Source organism: Ochotona curzoniae, unplaced genomic scaffold (assembly GCF_017591425.1).
Source record: "Ochotona curzoniae isolate NIBS_2020 unplaced genomic scaffold, NIBS_Ocur_1.0 scaffold_2453, whole genome shotgun sequence".
In the NCBI taxonomy this organism is placed as follows: Eukaryota; Metazoa; Chordata; class Mammalia; order Lagomorpha; family Ochotonidae; genus Ochotona; species Ochotona curzoniae.
In genome coordinates this window covers 26759964-26770833 of record NW_024467094.1, presented here as the reverse complement: position 1 = coordinate 26770833, position 10870 = coordinate 26759964, and positions in this window count along the sequence as shown.

Genomic DNA, 10870 nt, shown 5'->3' with positions numbered 1-10870 from the left:
CCCCGAGGGTGTCTCTCTAAGCTTTTGACTCCACGGCCTCTCCATTCCGAGAGGAAGCCTGCTAAAAGGACTGCACCCAGCGCTCTGCTCTTAATAAGGCTATCGCCCAGGCGAAGGATGTCTCCTTTCTGCTGGATTAGTTCCTTTTGTAAAAGGTCTATGAAGCGAGGGAAAGCCTGTGATTCACACGCATTCTTTGCTAGAAAGTCTCTTGCTTGGAGCTGTAGGAAATAGAAAAACACCACTAAACCCAGGGCACAGGGATTTGTGGTCTCCTCCAGCACTGGCTCAGGGCTCTGTATGTGCAAGCGGGCAGCTAATAATGTTGTCACAGGCGTCAACTGCCCATCCCTCGTAGTCAGCTCTGTGCAGAGATGTGTGCCTAGAACTGTACAGAAGCCAATGCAGTGTCAGGTACAAGGCAGGGGCTCCAGGAGTAGCTGGCAGAAGGATCCACTTGACTTTGTTTTGAGGACCGTCCTGCCTCAATTTGGGGAGAGCAGTAGCTGCCTCTGGTGCTGTCATTGTGCAGTGTATACCCGAGGAGCAGGCTCCACAGCTTGCTGCTGTCACACACAGAGGGTTCAAGGGAAAGAAAGACATGCGTGAGTATAGAGTCGGAGGCAGAATTCATACACAAAGCTCCGTGGGATCCAAACTGCCAATAACCTGAAACAGAGTGGCTACCATGAGGATCTTCTTTTGAATCCACCCCAGCCCATTAGCTTCCATTAAAAACAAATAATATGGGCAAGCTTTGTAGAAGAGCAGGTAATTGTACAGCAGTGGGTGATTTCCTGAGTTCTGACTACTGCTTCCCATCAGGGCATTAGATAATTATCAGCACAAGAGAACTTACACTGTTTTGACAAGTTATGCAAAGAAACTCCCCGGTTAGCTAGAGAGTCCCTTAGGTGGCCAGTCCCTCCTCTTCTAGTTCTTCCTGGGATTATTTGAGATCTTTCTACGTGGCTCTGTAGGAAAGACATTGGTGTTTCAGTGGGAAACAGTGCTGTTTCTTGAGAAAACCGTTTGAAATTTTAGGGATTGTGGGAGGTGGGGGATCTGTATCTGTTCTGAATTGATTGCTCCCTGTCTCCAGATTCATGTGTTGAAGTTCTGACTCTCAGGACCTTAGAATGTGATCTTGTTTGGAAGTCAGATTGCAGATATGATTTGGTAAAATGTTGAACTAAAGAAGAGTGGTCCCTAATGCAACATGACTAGTGTCCTGATAATAAGACAAAATGTAGATGGGCATACACACGAGGCCTGGGCTGCCACATGACACATCAGGGTGATGCCTCTGCCAGTTGAGAGATGCTCAAGATTGGCAGTCAAGCACCATGAACAGGTGAGAGGTACAGATCAGTGTCTCTGGGTGGCAGAAGGAAACTGCCCTGCTGATGCCCTCATTGTGGACTTGTAATCTTCAGGAGCATGAGACAATAGATTTCTGATTGTATCAAAAAGATTTATTTAAGAGAATGGGAGGGAAGGAGAGGACAAGAGAGAGAATATAAGTGTACTTTCATGCCATGGTTCCCTCCTCAAATGCCAGCAATAGCCTGGGCTGGTAGAGCCCAGGAGCCTGGAACCCCTCCTGGGTGTCTCCAGTAGGGTGGCAGCGACCTGGGGACTTGAGCCATCACTGATGCTTGTTGGAATACAGAGCAGCAACAGGAATCCACAGTGGAGTGGAGACTCTAACTCAGGCACTCTGAAATGGGATGCGAGCAGCAGCATCTCAATGGCTGCACCAGACTCTCAGGACCCTTCAGATTTCTGTGTTATCTTTTTAAGCCACATGGTTGGTGGTACTCTGTTAAGAGAATAGAGCATGTCTCATGGTCTTTGAGTGCCTTGACTTCTGTAAGTTGTGGATGAGTGACAAGTGCAGAACTCTTACCTATAGACTTAGATATCCTGTCCACACAGAAGTTTGTTCGGTTCCCTTCTCCACTTTGGCAGAAGCCAATTTTGTGCCCATTTACACACTTATTTAACCATTCTTCTGTAGAATGTGTCTGTTCTTTGAATTAGGGGTAACATCTCATTTGATAGTAAGTTCAATAAAATCTTCAGAACATATTCCTATGAGAATTGTTATTTTACATGTCTTTTAAAAATCCTTTAACTGTTCTCTTATTCTTCCAAGTGTGTGTTTTCTTTTTATATATGCTGTTGATCTAAATTGTTTTCCTGCTTTGTGACACTGCTGCTCTGGAAAGTGCGAGGCGGACAGATCTATACCAGATAGAACAAATGACAGGACAGTTTCACAAACTCCTGAACAGCGGACACCCGAGGAGGGGATGGAGTCATGTCTGTGCTTCCTCTCTGCTAGCTGTCGGCTAGAGAGAGGTTTCAGCACAACAGGAAGATGAATTTACTCATCACCAGAGCTGTCTCGGACAACATGGGCTGCTTTCGGATTGGTAGCTTCTGTGGATGGGGAGGGTGGGATGCCCCTTAGATGGGATGTTGTATCAGGGTTTAAGGATTGAAGTGAGAGCTGGAAATGTTAGGTGCCTCGTAGCATCGTATAATTAAACATGCAGAGAAAGATACTTCCCTATTTCCTTGCTTCTGTCTCTAGTCTCTTGCCTTTGCTGGAAAATCCTTCATTTTTCTAGTCCTGTCTAAACTCGTTGTCACCCTCTCATCTTCCCTTCAGTCTTGCAATGTCCCTTTTGGGGCTGAAGTCCTGCCTTTTCATCATGAGCTTGACTTCACCTGGCTGCCCACCACACTGGGGCAGGATGGAGCGTTTAGTCTTTGTTCTGTGGTCCTGATGGCTCTAGAAGCAACAGGTTGTTTGTGGAAAAAAAAAAACACTGTGGATGGGTGTTCCTGCCTGACACACTGTCTGGAGCTGCAATCTAGCAGAAACTCGGAGGATGTAATTAATGCCATGCGTGTATTGTCTCATGTCACAATAAATCTGCCAGTGATGGCTTCTCACGGACATTTCTTGACTCTTGGAGCTAAGCGTCTTGCATCCTCATCACTGCTTTTCCAGGCATGTCACCATTTTGCAGGTTCTAATTTGCAAAATGAGAGAGACATCTATTAGCATGGAGCCAGTTAAGGTTACACCAGTGACTTCATTATATATCACACCTCTTGCAGCTTTGTAATTATGTAGTTGAAAAAAATAGAGGAAAAAAAAACCTGCTAAAGGCAGTTGCTTGACATAGATATGTAGTTCTAGTCCAGAAGAATTATTGATATTACTTAGGTTGCCTTTTTTTTGAATAAAATGGATACAAATATCAGTGAGTCTTTTCATCTGTGTGCCTGGAAATCCCAATGCAGTTTCAATGCCTGAAGTTTGTAGGTGTAAATGCCACCTTAAATCTTAAAATGTGCTAATCTGGCAGGCATCAAGTCCCTCTGGCTGCAATCAAAGGGGGACCCGCATCTGCTTACGGTTGGGGATCTTTTTCTTCCAAAATGCAGTTGCTGTCAATCATGTTACAGATTCCAAAGATGGTGGTGAGGTCTGGACATGGCCAGGAGTCAGTCGGCAGCTAGTTCTGAGTCCCCACTGGGGACAAGTGTAGGAGTCCTGTTCCCTAAACCTGGCATTGAGTCAGGTGACACAGGACCCAGATCACTGCCATACCCTCAAATCAACTGGGCTGCCAGTCATCCAGCCAGTCCACAGGCGGCCAATCTTTAATTTTATTTTTGATGTCGTTTACGTAGTTAAGAATTCAGGCCCAGGAAGATCACTAAATAGGGTGGGGAGGGTTGAGGAATCAGGGAAGGTAGGTGGGATACATTATTCCAATTTTTCCTTTTCTTCGCTTTTCTCCTGTATGGGAGGATGTGAGGGACAGGGAGGGGACTGCTCCCAGCTGCCAAACTACATCATTAGCTGTGGACGGGGATGTCACTTGATGTCATCTTAGAAACGCTAATGTGGAGAAGAATGTTCCGAGGGTATTGTTTGAGTAGTTTTGACCGTTTCGGGAAGCTGTTAGTGTCGTTGCTCTAAGGTTGAGAAAATCCTTCCAAGGTCCATGGCTGACAGTCTAGCCCAGTGGATCCACTCACCCATACACTTTCTGCCAAAGCTTAGCCAGTAGAGTTGTCCAACCTGCTCTGCTCTTCATCTTCTTATAAGGCACTCAGTGTCCTCTGCAGGCCCCAAAGAGATGGTCATCATGTTCCTCTTAGGTACTTGGAAATGCTGTGTACTGCATAGGCATCAGCAATCGAGAAGGCCCAGTCCCAATACATGCAACAACCCAAGGTTGGACCACAAATCCTATGATTCTTCCTGTAGCTGGAGTTTTCAGTCAAGTGGTCCAGTTAGGGAGTTCCCAAAGAAACTTCATCTGGGATGATCCCAGATGTGACTGTTGCATGTGCCAGTCAGTGCAGGATCTAGCTCAGTGTGTCATACTCATCAGCATATGTACACACTGGTGATTGTAGTTGCCTTGTCAGTTCTGTCCCCATCCCCATGTTCCATGAAAATTGACAGGTGCTGCAGCCCAGTCCAGTGTGCCACAGACCCGGCAATTGTGCACACCAGTGGGAACTGCAGCCTAATTGGGCAAACCCCTAATATTCCCCACAAGGCTCTCTACTAGCCCCAGTTCCTGTGCATGCCAGTATGTGCAACAAACTAGTCTGGTCCATGTTGTATCTCATCAGACCCTGATATACACCTGTGGGTGTTGCAGCTTAGTTCAGCTTATCTGACCCCACGGTCCAGTCTACATACATGCCCACAAGGGCTGCTGCCGTGTACAGTCTGGCTGTATGCCCACCAGTGGGAACTATGACTTAGCAGAGTTGTACCCAGTTTCCTTAGTAGGCCCAGTTCTTGTCCTGGATCTTGCACTTTCCAGGAAGTACTGCAGTCCAGTATGACATGACTTGCACCCTGTCCCAGCACTTGCTAGAGGGAGCAGCAGCAAAGCCCAGCCATTTTGGCACTTATCCTGACTTTTGCATGCACCAGCAGATGCAGTGGCCTGGCCTAGCTTGGCCCTTCCCCAAACCCAGCTCATGTGCAGACCGATGGTTGCTGCAGCCCTGCCCAGCCTGTCTGCCCCCAGTCCCAGCTCTCACTCTCAGCAGAGGGAGCAGTGGCCCATCAGCCGGTAGCCAATTTCTTGCTTCAGCAATGGAGGAAGATCTGTTTTGATGGTGTTCCTGCCTGAGGACCCTCTTCTCTCAGCCAGGGCTCCTGAGGCCACACCAGCCCAACTGAGCTCAGTGACCAGCCTGCTGTCCTGAATCCACAGGGTCAGACTTCCGTCCGTCTCATTCCTGGAAAGCTCACATCTAGCAAGTCCTGGTCTTTGGTTATCCTCTGTTCGCTGTGCATTTCATCCTGTCTTATTGCCTCTTAGTTAAAATTAGGAAACTGTCTCATAGGTTTCCTCTAGGAGATGGATACTAAGTGCTTTTTTGAAACTCTTGGCCAGTCTATCACCTACAGAAGAAATTGCTGGCTCCAAGGGTATTCACACCTTATAACTCGTCCTTTTCTTTTCAGATGAGTCCTGAGCTTCATAAATCACACATACCAAAGAGAATAATTTTCTTACCTTGCAAATTCCACCCAAAATAAAATATTATGTCTCCTCCCCACCCCCCATTTGCAAGTTGAATCTATAATTATCTCCTCAGGAGCCATGATTCCAAAGAACTCAGGGTAAGTGGAATTCTTACCAACTATGTCTCATTTCACCACTAGTTTTATGACCATCCTCGGGCCTAAATCTTAGCTTAATTTCTCTCTGGTGGTCATTTAGTGAGTGTTCCTAAAGACTTGCTCCTAGGTTTCACTGTCAAGTAGTTAATGATCTTCGAACCAGCTCTTTAATTTACTAAATTTGATATTGTCCATGGAAAAACGTTTCAATTGCCAGGGAAGTATTCTGTAATGCAATGGATCGGACCCAATTTCTACCTGATAAATTGACACATCTCTCTTGAATGTCCTTCAATGGAAAATGGGAACAATTGGCTGTAAAGAAATCTGGTTTTAGGCTTTATATTGCTGACAAGTTGGAATAGGTGTCCATGTCCACAGATGTTTGTTGTGTGTCCCAAACTTTGCCTTGTCTGCGCTGCCCAGACTTGACCTAAGAATCCTTGTTAAGGTATCTGAGCATCCACCACTGGAATTACCAGCAATGGAGACTGTGTGCCACTCTAGGGCAAGGCAATTCTTTCATGTGTGACATTCTACTGCTATAAATGTATATGATAAATGTCTCTGTTTTTTAGAGGAAGATGAGTAACCGAGTAATAGAATTTCTATCTGAATGACTGGGTTTCCCAGGTTCAGAACTCTTACTGTGTCTTCATGCACTGCTCTGAAACCTCAGGAACTTGGATCCCAGGGAGCTGCAGGACGTCAAGACTCGATAGGAAGGAGGCTGAGGGCATCCACACAGCTGCAGTCAATGGGACTGACTGACCCTGGGTAGCTTAGGGGAGCCAAGATCAAGTGTTGAGTCGCTTGTGAAATATTTTTTTTTTCCCAGCAGTTGTGGAATTCAGGAATTTAGGTGTTGTGATTAGTGTGGTGAAGTAGGCAGGTAACTCAGTGTCATGAGCTTGGAAGCCACACCCTCCCCACCAGCTAGTTATTCCATCCCGCACACCTGTGACTCTCACCTACCATCACCTGGAACCTGAGAGGGTGGTATTGCCTTGTTGTGTAACCACTCCCCTCACAAGTCCCTATAGAGACTCATGACAAGGAGGGGCTCTCTCTTGGTCATGTATTTCCTTCACTCTAGCACTCTAACTCTTGGCCTCCCCAGTTCCTCTGAGGACAGGTGTCCCCTGAACATGGCGCCTGTGTATCTGTATTCTGCACCATCTGTTCACTGCTAGGGTGGGACAATGAAGATAACAATGCTAAGATGTTTTGTGTTTCTAATTTGTGTATTATTGGGAGTTTCAAGAGAGATGAGGCCCAGCAGTAGTGGAATGCGCAGAGACCAGGGAAAGGTGAATGCGGCTTTGTAAGTGTGCCCAGGTTATTTGTTGCATGTCTCTTAGAACTTATTTTGTTGGAAGCTGGGACATAGGTCTTTAGCTTAATGTATGGACTTGAGGATAATGACCATTTGTTCCTCTTGGGGTTATGATTGATTGGATTGCCATATGAATTTGTGATTTGCTATTTCTGGTGGGCCCTGTTATCACCAAACTTGGTTAATAAAGACTCCTTAATAAGCCTTAGACATATCTGATGTGATCTCGCGTGCACCCTGCAACAATTAGCAACTGGGCATGTAAGAGGATGATCACTATCCAAGAGGGAAAGGTGCCCACCATTTTCCCCATTCACAGCGTGTTCTCCACTAGTGAGCAAAGACACTGAGAACAGGAGATGGAGGTCTGCAAATGCAAGGCAGGCATCTGAATGCCAGTCATCAGGGTGAGGCTAGAGTGGAGATGGACAGCTAGTAAGGAAAATCTGCAATCATGAGTTAGTGCAGGAACCCAAGGCTTTCCTAAGCACACTCAACACCAGTCCTGAGCAAAGACACTCAACTTGCTGTTAGACATCGAAAGAAGAGGCCAAGGTCCAGTACGGTAGCCAGGATCCCATGTGGGCACTGATTCTAACCTTGGCTGCTCCACTTCCCATCTGGGTCCCCGCCTGTGGCCTGGGAAAGCAGTTAAGGATGGCCCAAAGCCTTGGAACCCTGCACCAGCATTGGAGACCCAGAAGGACCTCCAGGTTCCTCACTTTGGATCAGCTCGGCTCTGGCTGATGCAGCTGCTTGGGGAGTGAACCAGCAATTGGAAGATTTGTCTGTATCTCCTTCTCTCTATATGTCTGCTTCCTCCTGACCCCACCCCCCGAAAAACTTTAATAAAAGAGGGCTGGAGAACTCTGGGCTCTCACATGGCTTATCAAGGGTCTTGGTTTTACATCCTACAGTCCTGAGCATGGAGAACTGGCCTGGGAATCTGTACACACAGAATCAAGTGTCTTCTTGTCCTATTAAATGTGTTTTGCACAGGAGCTGACTCAGAGGCAGACTTAGTGTCCAGAGTTTAAATGTTTCTCTGGCCTCTTTAATATTTTTTCTTATCTATAGTTTTCAGAAGTTTAAGTATAATCTGTCTTGGAGTAGCTGCCTTTGAGTGATCCTGTTTGTGGTTTGCTCAGTTTTTTGAATCTGCAGTCCTGTGTTTCTTGTGAAATCTTGGAAGTTTTCAGCAATTATTTTTCCAAATGTTCTTTTGAGCCTGCCGCCTTTTCTCCTTTCAGGCTCCAGTGACACAAGGTGAGGTCTTTTGTTATAATGCTATAGGTTTCTAAAATGCTCTTTGATGGTTTTTTTTTTTCCAGTCTATTTTCTCTGTTGCTCACAGCGTGTAATTTATATTATTCCATCTTCCTGTTCAGGGATTCCTTTCTCTGTCCTTCCATTCTGCCATGGAGCTCATTAAGTTGCTAATTTTGTCGCTGTGTTCTTCAGTGTTGAAATTTCCATTTAGGCCTTCCTTCTAGCTCCTGTTTTCTGAGACCATTTCTTTACTAAAGACTTTACTTTTTTTCCCCTCTGTTTCAAGAATTGACAAATACTTCTTGAAGTAGTTCTAGCATGGCATGGCTGCAGTAAGAACTTTTAGGTTTTTCTGACATGTTGGCATTGGAATTTGCTATTCATTGTCTTTTTCCTCATTCAGTTTAGGATATTCCGGATTCTTACTGTGGCAGGCGATTTTCTCTTGGAATCTAGATACTTTTGTATTGTGTTTCGAAACTCTGAATCTTACGCAAGCCTTCTATTTCAGTTGGATTTTGCTTCTGATATTGTTTTGACAAGGGAAGGGGAAGAATAATTCCAGGTTCCCCAGTTAACAGTCCAGTGTGGGTGAGGGGAGTTTCCTTGTTTTGAGCAGGAGGTGGTATCTGGGCTGTGTGCACTGCTGGCGTGGTGAAGAGAGGCTCATTCCTGGCTTCCTACCTGGGCTTCGTTGCCCTGTCTACCTTGACGGAGGTATTTGTCCGTTGAGTGGCACTCTGTCTAGGTTAGCCATCTAGGCCGTCTACCTGGTCTTCTCTGATGTAGATGTGATGGGGCCACGGCGTTTGTTTTGTTAAAGGAGAACGGTTATTGCCTGTAAGTTTTATGTGTACCACGAAGTCCCTACACTCTTAATTTTTTTTTTTGCTGGGTTTTTGTTGTTAGCATCTGTATCTTTTGCATATGCTACACAGCACGTTAGTGTACTTAGCAGGAGAAACAGGGATTTGCATGACTATTCTCTATGCAAGAGGAAGTTTTGATTTTCCTTCTTTTTGAGGCATAATTTTGCTGTATACAGAATTTGACCTAATCCCTCCCTTCTTCACTTCTCCCTTTCCTTCTTTCCTTGTTCTTTGTACAATACATATTTGTTTAATTTTATTTTTTAGTATATAGAAAGTATACTTTTTTAAAGATTTACTTTTTATTGGAAAGGCAGATACTCAGAGAGGAGGAGAGACAGAGAGGAAGATCCATCGGCTGGTTCAGTCCAAGTAGCTGCTATGGTGGGAACTGAACTGATCCAAAACCAGGAGCCAGGAGCTTCTTCCAGGTCTCCCACATGCTTGTAGAGTCCCAAGGGCTTGGGCTGTCCTCAACTGCTTTCCCAGGCCACATGCAGGGAGCTGGATGGGAAGTGGAGCAGCTGGGACATGAACTGGTGCCCATATGGGATCCCAGCACATGCCAGGTGAGCACTTTAGCTACTAGGCTACCATGCCAGGCCCCTCATGGATATAATTCTCAGGAAACTATGCTTCTCTCACTCCCTCTTTCTCTCCTTCATTCCCCTTTTACATTTTTATACAACTATCATTTCAGTCTCTAAGCGCAGGCTTAGTGTACTATTATCCATGATATTCAGCAAGTAAAAACAATTGGAGAGGTCACATTTCCGCAAGAATGTAAACCAAGACAAAAAGCAACAATCCAGCCACAAGATGCCTCTCATTCCTGTACATTTAAAATATTCTATATTAACTATGGCATATTAGAGAAAACATATTTTTCTTATTGGGCATGTTTTATTTCACCAATCATTAGTTTCCAGTTGCGTCCTTTTTGGTGTTAGACACAGTTGTGGTGTTTTTCATGGCTGAGTAGTATTTCGCAATTTATGTACTTGCCACATTTTCTTTATCTGGTTATCAGTTGATGAAGAACATTTAGGGTACACATTTTATTTAGGGTATGAATAAATATGTCATGTGCTAATTTCAAATATTGTTGAGCTAATTCCCAGGAGTAGGATGGTTGAATTGTATGGTAGATAGATTTTCACATTTCTGAAGAATCTTCATATTGCCATCCATAATGGTTGTACTAATTTTCATTACCACCAAAAGTGTATTAAGGTGCTCCCAGGCCACAAGCAGGGAGCTGGATGGGAAACAGGGACTCTGGAATTAGAACCAGCAACCATATGGGATCCCGGTGCATGCAAGATGAGTTTAGCCACAGACTACCGCACTGGGGCCCAGTGAATATTTTTTAAGTGAGTTGGCAGTAAACCAATGCTACTGTTCAGGAGCAGTGATACATATGAAATAAGAGGCAGCAACAATTGTCTAAAATATACAGTACCAAAGGCTCCGATGGAAAGAACAACTAAATGATGGGCCCAGAAGCATATGTGCCCCACAAATGTTGTGTGTGGGTTTTCTGATTTGATGACCACATTCTATGCAGGCGCATATTTCAAAAGAGGTGAAACGGCAAGATAATGGCTACCACGTTAGACCTTTTACTAGCCATTAGATGTTGCTAAGAGACTTACAGTAACTAGAAACATAGACATGAATCTAAACTAATGTGGCCAAAAACCAGACAAGTTCCAGAAG